The sequence below is a fragment of the Myotis nattereri genome, assembly GCF_964212035.1.
Source record: "Myotis nattereri genome assembly, chromosome: 9".
NCBI classification, from domain to species: domain Eukaryota; kingdom Metazoa; phylum Chordata; class Mammalia; order Chiroptera; family Vespertilionidae; genus Myotis; species Myotis nattereri.
In genome coordinates this window covers 64,277,959-64,303,303 of record NC_138084.1, presented here as the reverse complement: position 1 = coordinate 64,303,303, position 25,345 = coordinate 64,277,959, and the positions used below count along the sequence as shown (strand labels likewise).

The 25,345-nt window shown below is 34.8% G+C and overlaps 1 protein-coding gene across 1 annotated transcript in view; it reads right to left on the bottom strand.

The window, feature by feature from the left end:
• Positions 1 to 25,107, bottom strand: part of CNTN5 (contactin 5) — a 1,066,495-nt gene extending 1,041,388 nt beyond the window's left edge. The window contains exon 1 of the mRNA XM_081099170.1: positions 24,815 to 25,107. The gene's annotated coding sequence lies outside the window, so the exon portion shown is untranslated. The remainder of the gene's footprint in view (positions 1 to 24,814) is intronic.
• Between the last annotated feature and the right edge of the window lie 238 nt (positions 25,108 to 25,345).

The following is a 25,345-nucleotide window of genomic DNA, read 5'->3' as shown; positions in this document are numbered from 1 at the left end:
TTCCTACTCTGTCTAGAGTTTGTCCTTATGATTTATTAATAGTCATGGCAAATGCTGACATCATGGGAAACTGTCTTTGAATTAATTTAAATGGGAGGCCAGTGTTGAAACCTACGCATGCGATTGGCATCAGCGACAGCTTTATATGTATCACACATGTGTGAATCAATGTTTATTTTTAAATTGCCAGTGTGTGTCATATGTACCAGCTTGTCGGTTGGTTGGACTGTCGGACGAATGGATGGTCGGTCACTTAGACTTTTATACATATAGATAGACAGGGATCCCAGAGTGAGAAAGGGCACTCTGCAAAACTACTGTCATACTGGGTGTGGTATGCAAACGCAAGTATGCAGTAAATCAGATTCCGGCCGACAGTGCCCCAGCAACAACATAACCCGTGGCCGAAGGTGGAATTGTGTGGCCCTACGAGGAATCGGCTCCCTCCTCTCTGGTTCTGGGGTGCGTCATCCGAGAACCACCACTGCCAAGTCACTGCAGCTTGGCAGCTCCTGAATTGAGCATCTGCCCCCTGGTGATAAGTGCATGACAGATGTACCGCTGGTTGGAAAGTCACTTAGCCTTTTATATATATATAGATTGGAATGAGGAAGTTTCCAAAGGCAATTCAGGTTCAAAATTGCTTTCTTAAAATATTCCTTGGCTAAAGAAAATAAAAAAATGAGGAAAACTTAAAACTCTTACATCCTCCAAAACTTCAAATAAAGCCTAGTGTTCTTCCTTCATCCTATGCTACACGTACTTCTTTTCCTGTCCTGTTCTCCTCCTCTTAGAACAAGACAGAAACCCACAAAGCTCAATTATATCTTAAAGTTAAAGTCCATTAAGAATAGACAAATATCCTTAAAGTAAAACTTTCTAAAGACAAAATAAGGAAAAGAAAAATTTAGACAAATACAGACAGTCCTCGGGTTACATCGGGCTCAATGTACATCGTTTCGTGGTTACATCGCCATCCCCCATTTATTTATAAAAAAAAAAAGTTCCACCATTTCGACATATGCACATATGTGCTTTATGTTTTTTATTATTTATTTACCACAAGTAAAGGCCAGGAACTGTTATCTTTTTTTTGAATTTTTTTTATTGTTTCACTTCATTACTGCTGTGTCTGTGCTCCATGTGAGTGTTGTAGGTGCTTATGTAGGTGGGTTCCGACTTACAGCGAAAATCATATTACATCTTGCCATAGGAACAGATCTCCGACGTAACCCAAGGACCTACTGTATTTAAAATAATTTCAGGAACATGCATTTTAGGGTCCTCACATATATATCAATTAGTTCATATGTTAGTGGAAACCTCACATGCAGATGCAAAAGAGGAAAAAATCCATAACTCAGTGATAGAATGAGAATCTCCTGAGGATGACCTAAAAGACCCAAATTGCATATGAACCGAGAAGGATTTAGAAAAAAAGGTATGTTTATCATTGTCATTTAGCTGTTGTCCTAAATTCTTTCCCATGAAAATAGATTGGCCTAGACTTTAGGCTCTAAACAAATAATTAGTTCACTAGAGACTAACAATAGGCTCTTTGAAAACTTAAACATAGATTTGAAGCAGATGTGACTCCAGTTCTTTCCTCATTTTTTTTTTTTGTGTATGTGTTAACAACAGCAAGCCAGAGATAGGAAATATTATATATACAATAATATATATAATATATATTAATATATAATAATATATATAAAATATATAATACACATATATATACATATATATATGCCTAATATGCAAATTAGGGAGTTTGGAAGTTTGATCGCTCACTATGATGTGCACTGACTACCAGAAGGTGGCGTTGAACAAAGGAAGGCCCTGGCCAGCACCTGGAAGGCTCCAATCAGCCCTGATCGCCGGCCAGGCCTAGGGACCTTACGTGTGCACAAATTTCATGCACCGGGCTTCTAGTACATAGCATATCTGTCTTAAACTTTTTCTTTTACAACTAGAAAGATAACTGTGCTGAATGATTGTATTGAAACATAAGGAGGTGTAGAGGAGGGGCCATGGAGGCATTTGAGTCTAAATGTAGCATGGAGAGTAAACTCCAATCTGTTTTCCATAGTGACCCCACAGTCTACATTCCCACCAGTAGTGTGCTAGGGTTCCCTTTTCTCCATATCCTTGCCAGCACTTGTCATTTGTTGATTTATTGATGGTAGCTATTCTGACAGGTTTGAGGTGATACCTCATTGTGGTTTTATTTTGCATCAATCTGATGATTAGTGACTAAGCATTTTTCACGTGTCTCTTGGCCATCTTATGTCCTTTGAAAAAGTGTCTATTTAGGTACTTTGACCACTTTTTAATTGGACTGTCTTCCTTCTGTTAAGTTGCATGAGTTCCTTATATATTTAGGGTATTAACCCCTTATCAGATGTATCATTGGCAAATATGTTCTCCCATACAGTGGGCTCCATTTTCATTTTGTTGATGGGTTCTTTTGCTGTGCAGAAGCTTTTTATTTTTGTCTAGTCCCATTTGTTTATTTTTTCCTACACCACAGAATGCTCCCCAGCAGCAAAAAGAAAGATCTTGTACCTTGTGAGACAGCATGGAGGGACCTGAAGAGAATCATGCTAAGTGAAATAAGCCAGTCAGAGAAAGACAAGTATCATATGATCTCTCACTCATGTGGAATCTAAAAAAAAAAAAATAGACTGATGAACAAAATAGATCCAGAGATACAGAAGCATGGAACAGACTGTCCAGTCTCAGAGGGAAAGTGGGGGTGGGTGGGTGAGACGAGATTAACCAAAGAACTTGTATGCATATGTGCATAACCAAAGGACAAAGACAATAATGAGGTAAGGGCCTAGGACTTGGGGCGAATGTGGGCTAGAAGGGGTCAATGGGGGAAAAATGGACATCTGTAATACTTTCAACAATTTTTTTAAAAAAGAATAGAGAACTTTGTATATCATGCTCTGAAATTAGACGTCCACCATGTACTACAGTCAAAATTTTTAACAAGTTTAATTTCTAGTTGCTCTAAATAAGGTATGTAAAACAAAATCAGATTTAAGTAGAAAATGTTTTTTCTTGTGATTGCATTAAGGATAGACTGAAAGAATACAAAACTAGATCCACAGAGCCAGTAGAATCATGACTTAGGAACATTTTCCTAAATCCACATGCCCACCTCATATATCAAAACTGCTCACTCTTCATACAAGTCAACATATCCAGTATGTAACCACTGGATACCTTTTACAGATAAACACTTCAGCACATTAACTACTCTTTCAAAAATACTTGGCCAATTATTAAGATTTTCATTAAATTGAATTTCCTAATAATACTTTTCAAGATGTTTTCATCCATTTTGCTCAACAGAGCTCATCCATTCACACTATATATCTTTTATGTTTGTTTGCATGTGTGTATATAGGTATATACATATATATTATGTTTGCATGTATGTACGTATATATGTATATATATTTAACCATACATAGAACCGTATACTCCCCAATTTTGTCTGCCCACCTCAATATCACACACTTTGTTCTGCCATGCTAAACTACTATCTGCAATTTCCCAACTCCCTTAATATGACTGCTCTTGTCAAACTCTGTGCCACTGTTTTTGTCATTTTCACTACTAAATTTTACTTTCTCCAATCTCCAACACTCAAAATGCAATTCATCCTTTAAGACCACAGTGAAAGGCTACTTTTTCCCCCTGACACTCCTACTTCCCTGACACTCCTAATGATAATAAATTGTTCTACTGTTCTGGCAGTAGCTGTATCATGACTTGCCTGTCCACTGTGAGTTTTGAAGGGTATAAACGCTTCCTTGTGTATCTGTACAAACTCTAAAACCTAAATAAAGAAAAGTTAATTACTTAGTAAACTTCAATCAGTGAATGAATTAAAGAATACCAGGATGGATTAACTAATACCTAATCATTTATATAAAGTTTTCCCTCTCCCCTTCATTAAATGATAAGTATGTGATTCCCTGAGCAAATATTTTACTTCCTATGTAATGACTTCCTCACAATACACAGTACAATGCTTTCAACACAGTGGGTAATCAATACCCGCTGTTGACTGTTGAAGTAAAATAAATTCACAAAAATAAACCAGGCTTGTTTCTAGTAATGAAACTCCCCTTGGTGATTTTTGGCATGCTAAATGAAATCACCACAGGAAAGTTTATGAATGATACGTTGAATATTCCAAATGAATGCTCTACTTTCAGATATGGCACCATTGACTGCAGTTGTTATAGATATTGAAAATTAAGTAAGTCTCAAAAGGGAAAAAATTCTGGGTGGCATTAATGATTCAGCTATTTGTTTCTTACCCTTTGGGGCCAAGTACACTGATGCTATTACATTGAATATGAATAAAATCATGCAATTAAAAATGCCTTTCTTCAAGTACATTATAAAAAGAGATATGGCTTGTAATTAGTAAGCATAATATAATGTAGGAGAAAAGTATACAGGCTTCATAAAACAGCTTTCCCTAATATGACTGACATCAGAAAAATTTTGCTAATATTTTAACAGCTTTCTTATTTCATCTCCTATAATTACTTTGGCCATGTTAAATAACACTATTATGAACTTGAGTTATAATTTCAGTATTATAAAATACACATATATGCATGACATCAATATACATGCAAACACATATATGTATATACATATATGTGTATGATAGTATACATGTACGCATATATATAATTTATATTATGTATGGGTTCATATAGAGCAGCGGTTCTCAACCTGTGGGTTGCGAACAATGAAATACATCCTGCATATCAGATATTTTCATTATGATTCATAACAGTAGCAAAATTACAGTTACGAAGTAGCAACGAAAATAATTTTATGGTTGGGGGTCACCACAACATGAGGAACTGCATTAAAGAGTTGCGGCATTAAGAAGGTTGAGAACCACTGATACAGAGGATATTAATAATTGTTATATAAGATTCATTTACGGAAACAAGCACTAATTTAAAATTATGTAATAAATATATTGCATGCAAAAGCATAATTTAATATGAGAATATATTCATTTTCATTCCATGATTATTTCTTAAAAATATAACTTTTGAAACTTTGAGAAACCCTTTAAGTTTATAAATCTCTAAGTATATGCCAATCACTAAAGTATTAACTATATATGCACCACTTAGAAATATATTAGGTTATTATTAAAGAGCCTTTTTTTCACAAAAAAAAAAACCAAACACATAAGTATCTTAACCTATGCATACTTAATTTCAATTTCTTCTTTCAATTTAAAAAGAAATCTTTATTTCTTTAAGGTATGGCTTTCTTATTCTCCAGTTTTTTTTCTATTTGGAATACTAATTCTGATTTAGGAGTGTTCTTTTATTCTGACAAATACCAATAGCTGTGGTAATATAAATAAAGAACAGCACATCCTCCAAATTATAATACAAAAGCTCATATATTTCCAATAAAAATATTATAAATTTATTTTACACCTATTTTCTTTACTCTTTTAAACATAAAAAGGTGCTTCTGTTTGTCTTTTAAATTATATTGTCTAAAATACGTATTTTCCTCATGTTCTCATTTCCTACTTTTCTTTCCACTAAAGTGTCAGTCAATACATCTCAAAAAGAGTTGACTGTTTTGTTTGGCAGTAATTCTCCATACCAAAGAATTATGGAAGTAATCACATTCTGAAAGAATGCGTTTTTACTAGCTGTACTGCAATGGGCCCCAGATTTTCAATTTACAACTTTTAAATTAATGTCTGTTTACTCTGCTATACAACAGAAAGTAGTTATCATAGAAACTAATTCATTGCATAGTACTCTCACCATCAACTAGATTCACAACATCACCCACTCTTTGGAAATAAAAGACTGAACAAGCAAGATTGTATTCTTTCCTTTTTAAAATAGGAAAATTGAGAGGATCAGAGTCATGTAGAGCTGGGACAAAAATGAAACTATACAATCTTTGATTTTCAGTCTTTACTAGTGTTTTTACTGGTATAAAATGGATGATAGGGATACACAGGGACCAGATATATGGGAAATAAACATACTGGGGCATACTGAAAATTGATATTAATTTGCCTCTGTTTTCTCACTTATAGCTCTATGTTTCCCTGGAGAATCTTTTTTAACTGAACTTCATGGAGGTTTTCATCTTGTGATGATGAATAGATTTTTTGATACACTTCTGGAGTAACTGGCCCATGAAGGAATAAGGTTAACCATGGACTATAGTCAGTACAGGAGAATATGTTCATTGAAGTCATATTTGAAAAGACAGCAAGAGAATTTCTTTGAAAATCTGACACCTTGTGCATTTATTTCTCTGTTTTACGTCTCTATGAAGCGGAGGTGAATATGCAAAAAAAGTCAATGGAGCAAGCCACCTTCAATTTACTAAGAATTCAGGGCATTACAGATGAGGAAAATGAGGCACAGAGAATATAACCTGCTCAGGTAGAAGCACTAAATTGCGAAAGTCAGGCTCCAGCATTACTGTTGTTAGCCAATATGTTCTACTACGTCAAGTTGTCATGATGCATGCTATTATACTGCTTCCAACATCTCAGAGAGGGGAGGAAGAGAGATTGAGGCAGCAGCAGAAGCAGCAGCGAAATGAAACTTTACCGTGGATTTACACATAATTAGCAGTGTTGCCAAGCACACAGTTATAGGTTTTTAGTCCAACTTCGTATAATGAAAGTGTTCTAAGAAAAATGCAAAGATGAACTACTGCTGGTGAACTTCATCAGCTTAGAAACCATCTTTGCTTAAGATGTGGACTTAGGACAGTGATGAGGAACCTTTTGAGCTCGGCGTGTCAGCATTTTGAAAAACCCTAACTTAACTCTGGTGCTGTGTCACATATAGAAATTTTTTGATATTTGCAACCATAGTAAAACAAAGGCTTATATTTTTGATATTTATTTTATATATTTAAATGCCATTTAACAAAGAAAAATCAACCAAAAAAATGAGTTCGTGTGTCACCTCTGACACGCGTGCCATAGGTTCGCCATCACTGACTTAGGATGTAACTAATGCCACAGTGGTACTGCCCATCTACCTATATAATAGAGGAATATGCAAATTAACCAGGACGCCATAATGTCACGACCAAAACAGCAGGGACCTGAGGCTGCATGGCTCCTGGCCAGGGCTGTGGACCTCAGGCCACGCCACCCGCCAGGCAGGGCTTGACGGGGGACCTCAGGCCATATCCCCCCTCCCCTCTCAAGTGCCAGGCCAGGGGCTGTACCCCCTGCCCGGCAGGGCTTGACAGAGGACCTCAGGTCATGCCACCCACCCAGCACTGGGCCAGAGGACCTGAGGCTGCGCCATCCACCCAACGTGACTTGATGGGGGACCTGAGACTGCGCCCCCCATCCTGCACTGGGTTGGGGGACCTGAGGCTGAACCACCCCCCCCGCCTGCCTGGAGGGGCTTGATGGAAGTGGGGCTGGCCAGGTCTGGGTCTCACCCAATGCGGGTGGGGCTGGCCGGGTCTGGGTCTCCTGCGTTTTCAAAGCGTGTGCAGGTGATGGGCAGAAACTTGACTCTAGGTCCCACAGCACAACCCAGACTCTGACAGGATGGAGATTTTCATATACACTTCACTAATTTTCTTTCATCTCTGACACTTCTATTATAGAAAAAGGGCAAATAGCAATAGTAAAATACTTCCTATAATTAATTTCCTTTTAATGTGCATGAATTTTGTGCACCAGGCCACTAGTCTACAATAATAAAAGGGTAATACACTACTTAGACTAGACAGCCAGACGACCTTCCGGACAACCTTCCGGACGAAGCTGGGGCTCGAGGGCTGAGGCAAGCGCTGTGGCTGCGAGGGCCAAGGCAAGCCACCACAACTGCAAGGGCCGAGCCCCTTGCATGAATTTCGTGCATCGGGTCTCTTATCTATATAATAAAAGCCTAAGCGACTGTTACGGTGAAATGACCAGAGTGACCGGTCACTATGATGCACACTGACTACCAGGGTGCAGGCACTCAATGCAGGAGTTGCCCCCTGGTGGTCAGTGTACTCCCACAGGGGGAGAGCCACTGAACCAGAAGCTGGGCTCACGGCTGGCAAGCACAGAGGCAGTGGCAGGAGCCTCTCCCGCCTCCACGGCAGCACTAAGGAGCAGCAAGCCGAGCAGTAAGGAGCAGCAAGTAGGCGGGTGATCAGGAGCGAAGGGTCCCAAACTGCGAGAGGGATGTCCGCCTGCTAGCTTAGGCGGGGATCTGGCCTAAGCTGGCAGGCAGATATCCCCCGAGGGGTCCCAGACTGCAAGAGGGATGTCTGAGTGCCAGCATAGGCCCGAGTCCCCAGGGACATCCCCCGAGGGGATGATTAATAAGAAACTGGCTCTGCCAAAATGAACTTGCAGAATGATGTAATCTCTTAAGAGCTGACAAACTGAAAGGTTCATGTGACACAGTACAACTTTGAAAGGAGCCAATGCAAACACCAATAGTGTAAAAATTATGAATAATTAATGTGTATCTGATTCCTACCCAATAATTTATTTCATAACTAATTAATGTGAAAAAAAAATTCTGATCACTTATATGGAATAATTCCTGAAAATAAAGAACTTGAAATAAAGAAATCATTTTTATATTAATTTTGTTTAAAATTGTTGGCAGTGCTTTTTTCTTTGGAATGATTGATATCTTAACATTGCAACACCAGCACAATTCATGGCATCACCTTTGGATTGAGATGCCCTTGCTCTTCTTCAGGTTGTATATTAGTACCTGAACCTTTTTAGAGCAGGTCTTAAAGTCACTCCATTGACTTAGTGTTTGGGGTCACCTTCAATTTTATCTGTAAACTGACATCAGTAGTTTGATTTACTACCATTTTAAGACTTAGCTTGTATAGTGATCGTGAAACCAGGACAAAATGCAAGGAAAAGATAAAGATAATACAAAATGCTTAAACAAGGTACCATGATATTAGTTTAAGCTTTACAGCTGTATATGTTTATGAAACAGCTTGCTCTATTTCCAGTTATCTTTTGTAAAAATTAAATACATTGGAATTTTTTTATGAAAAGGCATGGAAAAATTAACTCTCAGTACACATTTTTTAAAATGTTAGTTACATTTAACAGAACTGCTAAAATCATGCAAAAGTCCCATAGTTGTACTCTTTCACAAATACAAATAAATTTTCACAACTACTTAAAATGAAAATAATTGTATGAGAAATATATTTAAAAGCCGCAATTTTTGCATAGGAGGAATAATACACTTGTTTAACTTGTATATGAGCTACAAAAATAGTCTATGACATAATTTGCACTGCTGACAATAAAGGCATTTTTAAATTTTAGGGTCAAATCTCAAAATCAAAAGCTAAACAGTTGATTCTTTTCAAGACAAATTATTTTCAAGGCTTTGGTGGCTGAATTTCTTGATTAGCTTTTACTAGTACTGGATTAACTGCTGCAAACTGATGTACACATGATCAATATAACAAAATTTTATAGCCCCTGTCTTCCCAGCTTTTAGAAAACCGTGAAAGGCAGTGTTTTGAATACTCAAGGCCAAGATGATTTGAGGGGAATAGTTCAAGTTAAAACAAAGTTACATTTCTTTTTCTTTATAGATTTGTTTTAGCATATCCTAAATTGCTTATTATTGTTGTTGTTGTTATTTGGAATGGCATGTATTACATTTTGCTGGGTTTTTTATTTATTATTTTTAATGAGCCTGAAAATTGTGACTAAAGAAATGTTAATGACAAATACTTCAGACTTGTGACAGCCCTTTCTTTCTTACCCATAAAAAGGTATGTAAAAATCAAACACAATATCTTTATATATGCATCAGCAAAATCATTAAATAATGTGAGACTTTGATCTCTGCATAAAATGTGGAGTGTAAACTTGATAAACTGCTAATGTTTAAAAATGTGCCTTCCAAATGTCAACTTTTCTTGCCCATAGTCAACAACAAATAAACCCAGGCTGAACTGAATTTTAATCACTTTTTATTATTATCTTTGCATGATCTCTTAATAGTTCTTTATTTTTCTTTTGGATTTTGATAACTTCAGATTTTTAAAACTTAAACTATATGAAAAAAATGGAGTTAACTGGCAAATATACTAGCAAAGTCTAAAATACTGGCACCGAATATTATCAAATATCAGTAGCATGCTAATTAATTGGGTTGGTACAATATTTCTCTCATATTCTAATATAATGTATTTAACATATATAATTATCTTTATGATATAACTTTGCTACAGGGGATTTTTCCTAATTATTTTTGACTAATAATTTAAGTTATGCCTTTAGCTTTGCCAGTTTTAATAGTATTTAGAATTTTTAAATAAAAACATAAATATAGAAAAAAATAAAATGTTTTTGGTTATAGTCATTAATATATTTTCTTATTATTCTATCAAAATTTACATATTATTGTTTCACACTTAATCTTATTTTGCCTTTTTTTCCAGTAATGTTTCCCCTCTAAGTGGCACCGTGGTAACAGTCCAAAGTGTCCAAATTACTATCCATCTGATATTGAGCAAACACCTGCTGGCTGATTGTTCTTATCGAATTGGTTTTATGGCTTGTGGAACTATAAAACTAAATGAAGATAAATCCCCTTCACCCCCTGCCATCCTAAAATAATGCATTGTCTAAAATTACTGAACACATTACAATGGTAAGTGAAATTTACTTGTGTTTCCTTTCTTGATACTCTGAGATGCTACACATTTATTTTAAATATATGAAAATCTCTGGAATTATTTTATAGAAGCTTTGGTATGCCAAGAAACATTCCGTGAAAATGCTTGGTCAGGAATTGCTGATGCCTCCAGGCCAACTATTTCTCAACACAGGAACACATAAGCTAATATGACAATTAATGCTTTTTCTGCTTTCAGATTAAGTGGTAAGTGTACACACTTGCTCATCCTTTCCCTTGTTATTCAACTGCCTACCATTCCGTAGAATCACAGTGAAGGTTATTTTAATTGTGCACACTGGAACGTGTGTGAATTCAGCTACGGTGTCTGTGCTTGCTACTTGCAAACTATTTTCCCTCGATCTCAAAAAGAAGTCTTAGTCTTCGATTTTACTTTTAGTGTTTTCTATTGAGGCAGAAATAATACAAAGAATAGCAGGTTGGCTTCTCTGAGTTTATCTAGTGATGGTACCAAAAAAAAGAGTGCTGATCCTTTATGCAGTTCAATAGTATTTCCTGTTGATGATACAGCTTCTTGTTCAAAAGAAATTGGTTCAAGGAATCGTATCTTAAGATAAAGAAAAAAGAAGCATGGAGAATAAAGGGGGAACAGCATATTCTTAGACTTAAATGCAATCAATGATCTGAAAGGCTGGGAGGTGCCTGTAGACTTGTTAGGATCAAATTCATCTTTATGATTTTCTATCTTTTCCTTTTTTTTCTACTAAGACTTACTTAACACTTTTTTTTTGCTCATATTTCTATGATGTTATGATATTGAAATTATAAAATCACTTTTTTAATCTAATTATCAAGATATACACCAGATTGGGAAAAGATACTGCTTGATTTTAAATTAGACCCCAAAAGAATTATCTAAGAAAAATTTTAAACATTACTAAAAAGATACAGAAAGTATATTTTCACCCTGACTGGTTTGACTCAGTGGATAGAGCACCGGCCTGCAGACTGAAGGGTCCCGGGTTCGATTCTGGTCAAGGGCATGTACCTTGGTTGCGGGCACATCCCCAGTAGGAGGTGTGCAGGAGGCAGCTGATCGATGTTTCTCTCTCATCGATGTTTCTAACTCTCTATCCCTCTCCCTTTCGCTCTGTAAAAAATCAATAAAATATATATTTTTTTAAAAAAAAAAGAAAATATATTTTCAGTTTTCTTTTCTTTTTAAAAAATATATTTAATTGATTTTTTTACAAAGAGGAAGGGAGAGGGATAGAGACTTAGGAACATCGATGAGAGAAACATCAATTTAGCTGCCTCCTGCACATTCCCCACTGGGGATGTGCCCGCAACCAAGGTACATGCCCTTGACCGGAATAGAACCTGGGACCCTTTAGTCTGCAGGCCGACGCTCTATCCACTGAGCCAAACCGGTTAAGGCTGTTTTCAGTTTTCAATTCATTATTTATTCTTCTTATGATAACTTTGGAATCTAATAAAAAAATGTGACATTTTAGCTAGTTAATTCGTTGAATCAGAACAGAAATATACAACAACTAAAACTAAGTGTATAATTTATTTAGGTTACAGGTGGGACATTTTATTTAGTGCTACCTGTAATTTGACTCAATGGTAAAATTAATGCCTACTCTATGATACATCATCTTCATTATAAAGAAGACGTATAGTAAGAAAACTTGCTAAGAGCTTGTGTTTCCTAATATTATCTTAAAATTATAAAATTATAAAGTTATAAAATAATATATATCCTTGATTTCTTTATGCTAAGAAGCTTTCACTGTGTAGGCCTGTGGCACATTGTAAACGATGTATAAAATGAAAAATATTAGCTTGTGTTTCATTAGTGTTAAAATAAGTATTTGTCTATTGTCCATGTTTTTATGACAAGCAATGTTACATGTTTTGTAATGAGCAATGGAGATGTACCAAAATCCAGCAAGCAAGTCAAAGGATCTTGAAATTTAAATAAAAATCTTAAAAGCAGTTATCACAAATTTGTCAAGGACATACAAGTTTGGTTTCTTCATTGTAATTAGGAAAAGACAACTTACATAAGTATTTGATATTATTGATGTTGTCAGGTCAAGGACCATAAACGAATTTATGTAGAGGTACAGTAAGAACACTTGCTGAGAGCTCGTTCTGTTATACTGTACTAAAAGGGATGTTTCTTATGCAGTACTTCTCAATGTGGGTATCTTCAAAACATTATGCTATTTAGAGCATTATGTGTTAGGACAAATAACTAATTTAATTAAATAAAAACTTCACTTGTTTATGTTATTCACAGCAGTTTATAAAAATGATCAAAACGTGTTCCTGTCTTTAAAGTAGCTTGTGATCTCCCGGTAGAAAAAGGAGTTTTAACATGGAGATATCTGGAAGCATCATTTTTGGCAGAAGAAATAATGTCAACACAAGTACAGAGCTGGGAATTTGAATGACAGGTTTTGGAGAGGTGTGGCTCATTCTACAATGTGTAGTAGCAGAAGCCTGGAGAGAGTTTCTATAAGACAGCCATGGAGCTCCTTACTGGCAAATGGCAGAATCCGAAACATGTTCTTCAAGCCGAAGCAAACATTAAAGCCTTCAAAGCAAAGAAATGGAATGACTAGTCTTGCGTCTTTGAAAGAATATTCCATCAGAATGACTGACATTTTGGAGAATACAGGGAGAGAAACCAGTCTGGAGATGTTGTGGTTCCAGGGAAAGATGCCCTGAACAAATGCGAGATTTATAAGGCTGGTTGGAATATGAGGACTCCTTTACCCAGAATTGTTTCTTTGCCTGAAGTTTGTTCTGCTCTACTCAAGTAGAATTGTCTTCTCTTCGTTGTACTTCCACTGGATGTTTTGGAAACAGTGGAGGGGAAAGAAACATAATGGTATTTAAACAAACATATCTGGCTTTTCCCAGATGTGCATTTTATTTCTTAGAAATGTTGGCAACGCCTCAAAACATTTTTAATTGACTTACTGTTGCTATTTGTTTCTTGCTTTCAGTTACCATGTAAAGGGATTTTTTTTTGTAATATTAAGTGAATAGAATTAAACCAGGGATGAAGTGAAATAGTAGGCTAAAAACGTTTTATAGACATCTAAAAATGCTCACAGTATTAGGCATAAATTAAAACAAAAATAAGAAACTTTTCCATCTATTCCACTGGGTGCAGGACAAGAAGTTTGGTAATACACTCTACTGACTAGAATGTGGAGAGACAGACATTCAAATGTGCTGTTGGTGGGACCATTAATTGGAAGCATCCCTGTGGAGGGCAATTTGTCAGTAAAGCCAAAATTTTACATGTACATTCTCACTGACTTAGCAATTCCACTACTAGATTTACTTACACTTATATAAAAATAAATGCATAATAATTTATATTTTATAATTACTTGTATTTGCATATAAAAACAAGTTAACAAAAAATTAAGTGAAGGATAATTTAGATAAATTATGATATAACTCTATCATGAATAGTCTGCAGTGTTCAAAAATGATATACCTTTTCATTTGATAGTAGACACCCAAATTTATTCTAAGGAAAAAATAAACATTTGCTGGAAGGAAGTCATACAGAAGCCTATTTTACGGCTACTCTGAGGGAGAGAACCAGAGGACTTCTTTAGACAAAGATTCAGCTTTCATCATATTATTTTTATACTGCTCATCATCATTTCTGTGATGTTACAATAAAAAAGGGATGATGACGAAAGTGTTCATTCAATCAAGGTTCTGACATCTAAGACTTGCTTTATCATGTGGTCCTCAGGCTAACACACCCAATGGAACAGAAAGTATTTCAGAATCAATTTTAAAGTCATTCTTAAATAGCATTCCACTCTTTATCAATAAAGTTAGGAAAAAAGTTATAGTTAACTTTTGTTACTGGAAAGTAATTCTTCTACAAAACAATGACTTTTAAATTAATCCTTAAAATTATGTCTGTATTATTTTTAACTTGGAATAAGAGATTAATAATTAATAAGATAATAATTTATATTTGAGGTTATATTTCCCTCATGAGAGAACTTAAATTACCCTATTTTTTTTAAAATGAAAAGAAAACAGGAACTAACGATATAGTAATTTCTTCAGAAGAAAAGATGTTGATCTCTGACAGGTGATCTATCCAAATATTAGCTAAAGACAAACACTAACCAAATAGAGATTAACATTTTAAAAAGGTTGTTGATTTGAAAATAATTCAAGATACATTGTCAACCTTAAAACATCTTTTAAGTTCTAATATGTAGGAGATATCTGATCATGCAGAACATCTAAAGAGAAATAAGAATGAAAATGAAAACACTAAGTCATTCTTTCTTCTTAATATTTATCAAAGCAACTATATGACATCTAGATGGCATTTCAATATTCAATCTAGGAAAAATCAACCACATATTTACATCTAAAGCCTATTATCTTATAAGACAGATACATGCAAGAAAGATAAACAGAAAACTTTGTTTCAGGCAAAATATCAAGTCCAGGTATTTTTTTAAAAGTATTTCATGATATGAATTCTTATTTAATCACTTCTTCATTGAACAGTTTAAAATTGCTTTCTATCAGCTCCCTCTCCTGTCTGCTTTGTGGCTTTATTCATCTTTCCTTTTCCTCTGTATCCAGTATCTCTGGACCTAGTATAGTATTATTACACTTTCTTAAAAGAACTATTTTTGTGAAATTTGTTTCTTTCATTTCTTTCTACTGTGTTGATCAAAACAAAAGAAGAGAATAACTGGGGAAACTATATTTAAATGAATATATTCTATATCATTTTGCAATCATATGAGGTTCAAAAACTGTATTTGGAAAAGCTTCCTCTCCTACCAAAATAAAATATATTTTCTTTACAACTGAATGGGCATTGAAAACTTATTTTTTTCAGATACAGCAAAACACAATAAAAATTTTAAAAATATATGAAAAAACATACAATCTCTTTAAATATTGTCATATACAATTAAGACCATGAAAATAAATCACCTGCCTATCAGCAAATGTACAGGTTTGTGCCAAGAAAATAAGTGATTTTCCTCACATTTGGAAAACTGAAGTGATTGTAGCCAGATATATTTATATAATATTCCAATGAATTTTCTGCCTTCAAATATTTCTTGAACTTAAGCATAAAGAGATACTTTTGTAAGCAACTATACCTAAAGACATGAAGAATTTTCTCCTAAATTCAACTCCTGAATCTACACAATTGCATTTTCTTCCTACAAAACAAAACAACTGTGTAGTAGTAGTTAATATCATCCTTTTACGGGAAAAGAAACGGAAGCTTAGAACAGTTACTGTATTGCTCAGGTAAGCATCTAGGGAAGCTGTTGAGTCAGGGTTAAACTTGTGTGTAGCAAGTTCGTGCTCCTCGCATGGCCTCCATATGCCATGAAAGTTACCTCTGTGTTAGGGAATCTATCCTAAACTCGGCTGTCAACACCTACACATCTGTTTCTTCATCAAAACCTCATAAAGTACATAGCCATCGAATTACAGTGGATCAAAACTTTAAAAGAAAAAAAAATCCTTTACATTTATTGATTTTAACTCTCTTCCTGGAGAGATTAATAGACTGAGAAAGTGACTTTTCCAAGTCAGAGTAAGAGGCAGAACTGGGGCTGAACCTCATCTTCAAAACCATCTAATCTTGAGTATTATCCTCTTCTTTTTGAACAAAATCTCAATTCTTCAAATGCCTTTCAGGATCCTTTATATTTCCTCATCTGATGGATTTTAAATTTTCTCTTCACACAACAAAGAGTTATTTCTTTACATTAATTAACTTTCCTACTTTCTTCTACATATTCATTTTGCTTCTCTTTCCACCAACTGGAAAACGGTCTTTGCCAATCCATAATTGAAAGTCTCTTCAAGTTCTATTGCTTCTCATTGTTTCGGGGTTTAATCCATCCCCACAGTGATCATTTCTGGTCCTCCAAGGTTCTCAGAATGTGTGAGTCCTATCTTGATAATTATATTTCTGGTACATTTTCTTAACATCCTTATCATGTTGTGTCCTGGCTGGCAATTTTCCATCTTTCCATTGTCAGGGATCAAACCTCTCTCTTCCTTTGCATCTCAAACTGCTAAGGGTACTTTTAATGCTAATTTACTTGAATCAAAGATAAGGTACAAAGAATAATCTTTAAATACTCATGGTCAATAGATCTCACTATCAATTCCCACAGTTAGAAGAGCATACAAAAATAAAATATTTTGGTAGCTAGATCATTTAAAACTTATATGTAAGAAAAGAAACTGGAGTGCAACCAAAATATTTTCCCAGACTTATTTTTTAATGTTTCTAATACTGTCATTTTTTTGCATTAAAAAGTAGATATTTTCCTTATATATTATCACAACTTCATGACAGTTATTATCCTAATTTTACAAGTAGATAATTTTTCTAAAATTATACAGTAAGTTGTAGAGCCAACTCTAAACACCAAAATTCAAATATCAAGTCCCCTAATTCATACTGCCTCCCTATATTAGATATACTATTAAAAATTCCAAAATAATGTTTATGACTACTTTGCTGCTACTATTACTACTATTATCTGGAATGACTACTATTATCTGGAATGGCCTTTGTAAGCAAAGCTTCATTAGCTTCATGGCTAACCCACACCTGTAAAATAAGTATCACCAGCACCGTTAATATTCCATATTTAATAAGGGAAAGAAATCAAACTTATTTATAACAACATATAAAAATTGCACATTTTCATAGCATCTAAGCCACATTCATTTTACCTCAGATTTGGCTGTATCATCAGAGACTAGATGGTTCTACATTACTAAAGTTAGCCCTATAATGAGATGTAGAAAAACACAGCATTCATTTAAATTAGGTGAATCTTGGAACCAGAGTTACTTCAAAATAATGTAGGATCTGGGAAGTAAATGCAGCAATTATGGAACCAATGTTAGCATGAAATAGTCCAAGCTGGAAAGTCTTAATAGGAGAAAACTAACAGCTGTCTCTAAAAGGAGAAATACTGAAAATTTGCATCTTAGCTATATATAACTCTATCACTGAACATTTCACATTGAATTACATTCACCCTATGTGCTTATTTCCTCTAACAGTCCCTGAACTACTTATTCCCTTTTATATTCTTACTCATAACTACAACTGTCCACAGAAGATCATTTGAGTGATTGAAATAATGTAGAAATCACTTTAAATGAGAAAGGAATTTCTTTTTGTTAATTTTACTCACCAGGGTATACGTTTATTAACAAAATCGCATTACAGAATGAGAAACAAGCAAATATAGTCACACATTTTAAAACATAACTAATATGGTAAATTTTCATAAAATTAACTCTGGATCATTTAACTTAAATCTCAAGTAACCTCTCTTCCCTACTAAGTTTATTGTTGTTTGAAAATACTGAAGAATTAAAAATAAGTTGTAGATAAATAAATAGCAAGAAAAAGTAAAAACATTCAAAGAATTTTAAGCACCATTTGTCCACTGGGCTTGAAGAATAAATCTTATATTTTCTACTAGAGTTATTTCCAAATTTTGGCTATATGCATTGGGTAGAAAATAGCTCAGATTAAACATTAATTGTTTTAGCCACAGTCTTTTACCTCATCTTATATTTGCCACCTTTAAATATTCAGTATTAAAGGAAGAGAGAGTCTTAAAATATGAAGTCACCCCATATGGACATACACAAATTCCTTGTCATAATTTGACAATGAAAGGTTTGAGAGAAAGGATCTATAAAAATATTATTATATCAGAAACCCAGCAACATACAACTCCCTTTCCACTATGTTGCCCTATGCTGACTTTACAGTTTATCATGTTCAGTCATACTGATGAAAAATTTTAGCATATAGTTTCATTTTTAAATCATATATGTCACATTAAAATTAAGCATAAACAAACTTTGTTTCAAACACAATAAGAAAATACTATTACAGACTCAAATTTATGTTTTAACTTCCTTTAGTACTTTACCAGTAAAATTAGAATTTATATGCAATATTTGTATTCTAAAACTCAGAAGAATAGTACCTATTTTTAAGAGACTCATTTGCTGCTTTGCATTTTATTAAATGCTCTAAAATCATTATTACCCTAAGAAACCCCATTATTTAAATTGTATCCAAATGTGCCAATATACAGAAATACTTTCTCACCCACATTTCTCATGGGTTTTCTATTTCATTTAATATCCCATTGAACATTTATCACTGGGGGTAAAAAAAAAAACACTGCCAATCCAGAAAAGAAATTAACAACAAAACAAGGATTACTCTTTATAAATAATCACTGGAAATAATTACATTCCTTTTCCTACTTGAGTTCCCAGGTTTCTTAACTGAAACTGTAAAAAATGTTCTCTTATTTTACTTAGCTGGTGAATTGTGAAAAAGTTCACATCTAGCAAATTAAGTAGTCCAGACATTCAAGTACTGGTTAACAAAACAATGTGGCATAGCTGTTTCCTCTGAGTTATTATAATTGGATTTTTAAGTTTTTTAATCTTAAAAAGCAATATTTTACTGATAAGAAATGACAACAAGGAAATTGTGTATACTTATGTACTAATCTTAACTTGAATAGATTTAAAAATAATTAAAATTTGTATAGCAAAAAAGTATAAACTATGAAAAGCTCTGACCTAGAAATTTAAGAGAACTGGGTTCTAATTCCATCTTTTCCATTAAATGTAATGTTGAACACATCACTTAACATCTTAATATCTTGACTTATTATTCTTTGTGATAAATATGTACAAATACGAGCTCCTTCCAACACGAAATATTATTCTCATCCTTTCTCCTAAACGTCCTCATGATTTATTGATAATAACTTATGAGATAGGTACTTGTTTTTGATGAGATGGTTATTTTAGCAATAGCTAACACATTTCTATTAGAATAATGGTATTGAAAAAGGACAGTGTTTTGAAGTTTCTGTCATCAAATATTCTCAAAATTAGAAAAATTAATGATCACTTACAGGCTGTTTTATGAATTTTTTTAATATGAGAGATGAAATTAAGATACTCTATATCTTTTGTAAAAAAATATGAACAGGAAAGTTTTCAAATAACAAAATGTGGCCAACACAAAATCTAAAATTAATTATGAAACTTTTCATAATGTTTTCAGAAATATTTGTGAGCACTTAAATTCTGTTTAGCTGCCCAGGAAACAATTTTATATTTAATAATAATGAAATTCTAATTAAATAAAAATTTATTTCTGGAAAGCAAAAATTCTTTTTTAAATTTCTACTATCACTCACCTATACCTTCAAATTAATGTTCCTGATATTCACTTGGGATTTCATCTAATTCAGTCATTTTAGAGACTATAAACTTTATAGTACCTTAGCAAACATTACATTATTGAAAAGTATATATTTCTGTGGTAAAAAAAGAAAAAGAAAAGTAAATTTGTATATAAAGCTAAAATGGGAGAACTTAGAAGATTTAAAATACTTTAAACTCTCTCTACCTTTATATTTGGTTTCATTTCTGAAGTTATTTAATACTTTTAAATATAAAAATAAATATTTGAAAACAATAAAGTTTAAACTTTATACACTTAAAAGTAAATTTTTCACCAAATATACCATTTCTCTACTGGTTATCTACTAGCTACCAGCAACTAGTAAAATCTTTGTGAAAATAAAATTAAAGATCTGTTTGCAGCTCCAGACACATTATAACTATAATTACCCTATTATAATATCTCTTTCAATTAAAACTCCCTAATTTTTTAGCCTCATAATGAATGTTTGTGCCAACATTATTACCATCAAGTGGGAGAAAATTCAATCCACCTTTTATCACATAAATGATCAGCAAAATTTCTTTTCCTAAACTCCATATTAGATCATAATAGAAGATGAGGTGTTCTCCTACTTAAGTATTTAATAGCTATAAAAATGCTACGGAGCAGAATCCTATCGCCCTCATAGAATGTTATGTATATAATTATACTTTTCTAGTGAATGGTCACAAAAGATAAAATACTTTCCTCTTCCTCCTTGCCTGATATATATATATATATATATATTGAAAATTTCTATAACATTCATATTAGTGACTTTAATCCTTAACCAGATTCATACTTAGGGTAAAGACACAAACTATAAAGGTGTGTTTGCAGGAAAGCTCATACAAATACATTAATAACATTCTTTCTGTTAAGGTCTCAACTTTTTTGGTGTATACAAGGGAGTATAGGAAATATCTGGAACCATGACTAGCATAATAGGAAATGTGCAAGTACTGCCGAATCTTTTCAAAGAAATCCACTTGTTAAAAATAAATTTAAAAAGTGCTAACCACAAGAGGGCAAGGTATTAGGTCATTATGGATTTTTAAGGGACCACTGAAAAAATCAGGGGGGAAATCAATATTTCCCCTATGTTGTCAAATGCATCCAATGAAATAGTTTTGGAAATGTACAAAAAAAAATGACAGTGATCACAAGATCACAAGAAACACATGAGAGAAGAACATGACTGTACTTTCTAAAATGTATCATGAATAATAAATTCAACACTATTTTATATTAGATAAAGAAATGATAGATTCATTCATTTTAATTTCCAGAAAAAGACCAGATATTGATAAATTCAATCAATTTATTGACTTATTTTTTGGAGTTACTTTATGGTCAATTTCTATAGTTCCATTCCCCTGTACTAAAGAAAAGCAGAGCTTCCATATTTTGCCTGGCTTGGTCTTATGAGCCAATATTTAAGACAGCTATAATGTCAAAAATACAGCATACACGATTCTGGCATATGAAATTAAAGACGTGTGTTTTAACTTGAGGGCTTGATAGGCATGAAAATGCTCTACATTTAGCTCATGCACCCATTTACCATAAGTAAAACATGAAGTTAAATACATAGTCACATATCAAGTTCATGGGATATAAGTAATATTCTGATAAAACAATTTAATTGTAGAGCTCTATTTTCCTTAAAAAGTAAATATATGTAATAAAACCATTTAAAAACTCCTTTCATATCAACTTTATCAATGAAGCACTGCTGAATTTGTTCTATTTATTTTAATACAAATAATTAACCAAAAAACTGTTCAAGTGTCTGATATTACCCCATTTATCCACAACCCCACTGGGAGACATTAATCGAAAGGGTATAGGTACAGGGATGAGACATTGCTCATAACAGTTTTTAATCCTAAAGCTTAAGTGTTAATGAGTTTTATATACTTCATTACTTTTTAAAATCTACCAGTCTCTAATGTAGAGTTATTGATCACAAGTGCTCAGAAAATAGACCTCTGCAGAGATTCTTCTGCTTTGAGCTTCCGACCAGCCTCTTCCTGCTATAAAGTGCTAAGAAGTTCATGGAACATATCAGCACACCCTTACAACACTAATCTAAAAAAAAATATCTTATCTGAAACGCACGCCTCTTTTTATGTTTGTACCTTCAGTAATAAGAGAGATGAATAAATCTGAGCGCCTGAAGTCAGAATTTGAGACAACAAATTACATGGACCTGTTTAAATTAAGAGAAATTACAACCTCCTAGTACAATTTTAAGAACATATTTTGAAAGAGAGGCAATTCAAAGACGATGAGTAATCAAAATATGTGTGGTAGGATGCCTTCAGTAAATCCAACACTTTAAAAATATTAGACTCAAATTAATTTTTGATGGATGGGGGCACTAAACTCTACTATAAAACTCTGTTTTAGCCAATGGAACTGAGGTATAGTCAAATCATTTTACACTATTATAGCCGTCTAGACAAGAGTTCATAGTTTCCCTCCCCCAACACACAAAAACATACCTTTGGTTTTATCCTGAAATAAGACAAACTCCAGAATAACTTGGCCAGCACAGCACCCCCTTACTTTCTTCATCTAGAGAGACTTCTACCCTTTATTGACACCCTCTGGTCCTTAATCCTAAATCGGGTTTGCCACTAAACCACACCCTAACCTCTACCCTGAAGGTGGCAAAGGGTTTCTAAACTGTTAAGTGAAAAAGACATTTAAAGTACGTATTAGTCCAACCTGATCCATTTTTAAAGTTAATTGGGCGCATAAAATTGAAGTAAACAGTCACAAGCAACTAATTTTTAATTAGTCTTAAATAAGCACAGTCTATGTGTTCATCATGGTTTGATTTGGGTTCATCTCCCAACTTAAGAAAAATGGAGGACCACCTCATAGTTGAAGTACTACTCACCTAAGGAAACAGGGTCTTTCAGAGATCATTTCAAAATTCCACAACTGCTGCTTCGCAGGTCTATTTCCAAATACATCCTCACATGCCTGAGCCTCAAGTTACAGAGAAAGTCTGGCTTTCAGTTAATCTATCAGGGGAATGTTATTTTTACTAACTTCTGAGAATTCTAACTTTCTATTCAGTTGTGCATGATATCAAACAGAAATTAAAAGTAGCAGATTTTATCTTTTTCAGTTTTCAAAAGTTTGAAATATGAACAATTAAAAGACTCCACCACGCCCAACACAACACATTGGCATTTATATTGTAAACATTGTTCTGTTTTTCTGTTTTCAAATATGTAGTTATATCATCTCACCACACCCCAGCTAGGTTTTCAAGTTCAATTTTATGTTTTAAAGCACATTTTCTTCTTTTAACTTTTAACTTTAAATTTTGTACTTTGTTTCCTTCGCTAAACTTAGTTGGTCTTTGTAGTATCTTTTAATGTTACTCATTTTATGTTACATATTATTATATAGTCATACTGTTTTTCCCATTTTAATCAAGGAAACATATACCCTTCGAGACTCAACAAACTGGCCCACATTGGATTTATAATAATCTGAGTATGATGTAGGAAAATATGCAAAGAAATATTTCTGAGTTTCTTAAAATTGACAACAGGCACTTTGAAAAAAAAATAATGACCTAATTATTACTAATTATTTTATGTTTAAGGTCACAATGTTAATAATGATGAACTTTTTAGGCTTTCTGTGGTAGTCTAAGTATTGCTGTAGTTCTGTTGCAATTCAATAGTCCTCAATTATGCCTCCACTACTTGTTTGTCTGTATTTCTTAAGGCTAGTATCCTAATAAACATCTGCTTCTCATATCCTTATTTCCACAGTTAAAATTCAGAATCAAGGTATAAGCACGGCATCTCTAAGTGATTTTATCTTTTCAATTAAAAAAAAAAAAAGGAGTAGATGAATGTAGGGAAAGCATTTCACATACAACGGTTAAAAAGTTTTTTTGCTTCCAAACCTGAATTTACATTACCACAATGAATAGTATTTTTCATGCTAGAAAGCTGATAAAATTTAAAAATAAAATAATTCTAAAATATTTAGTGGATTTTTTATTTTTCCCAAATAAAGTTAGCTAAAACAACTTAAAATGTTTAAGGTTGTCAGAATAATTTTCTCAGCTTATTGTACACCCACCATATCCCTGTATATGCAAATTAACATTCCCACTTTTCAATTAAAAAAAAAACTCAATCAATGTCTAAACATATTTCCTTATTCCATTTTCCAATCTATCACATTCCTGCACAACATCAAGAAAACACCTCGGCATAATTCAAGACACTGTTGTTTTGGCCTCCGGAACTTTGCAGAACTTCACTTACAGAGCATCCTGCTAAAATTTAACAAGTTACTGCACTGCCAGATGCTCAGTTACTTGAGCTCTGTTCTCCCAAACACATTTTGCTCAGCCATCAGACACACACACTCAGCACCTACAAACGCATCCTATTTTCTGAACACCGGGTGTCTTTTTCTAGAAAAACTCCTACCCTACCTATCCCAGCCTCCATCGCCTTCCAGTGGAGTTGTGGGAACTGATTTCTCTTATTTGGGATGACATGAGGAGGTACACACATAGCTGACATGTACTCTTGCCCTAACTTTTTCTGACATAAAATCCCAGCTGAGAAAAACAGCATGTTAAAAAAAAAAAAAAAAAAAAAAAGGAGCAGCAGCTTTCTCTTACAGTTTTGAAATCCTGGCAACATGGCTAGGAAGGGTGGCTCCGCAGAAGCCAGCGTGTCCAACATGCCAGCGCCCGGGAGCCGAAGTGCACCGTCACCGGCGAGGATGTGTGTCCGCCACTTACCCGGAGCCGCAGACCGTCCGTCCTGTCCTCCCCGGGCGGGCGGCGCTCACTGCCCGCCTCCCATGCTCCTGCCGGCGGCGCAGTTCAGAGGCTGCGGCGGCGGGGCTCCTCGCCCGCAGGCAGCCGGTGGCCGAGGACCGCGGCGGAGTTCTTAATCCTCCGGGGGGGTCCCCCCGCTGGCCCGGCGGCTGCTCCCCGCAACGGGACCCGGGCGCCGCCTCCCGTGCGCCCCGAGCTTTAATGGCACTTTGGCCGCTGCCCGCCGGCGCTCCGCGCTCCCGCACTCCGTACTTGGTTATATTTGGGGAGCAGGTGCCGAGCCTCCTCCGGCGGGTGCGTGGGGCTCGCACCGGCTCCTCCAATGCGTCCGCGCGCCCCGCGCCGCGCGCCTCTGACTGGCTGGGCTCCCCGGCGCCCGCCCCGCCCCGCCCGCCCGCCCGCCCGCTCGCCGCGCCGCCGCCGCGCCCGCGCCAGCGCCCAGCGCCCCGCGCCTCGCGCGGAAAAGGTGCCCCGAGCGCGTCCCCGGGCCGG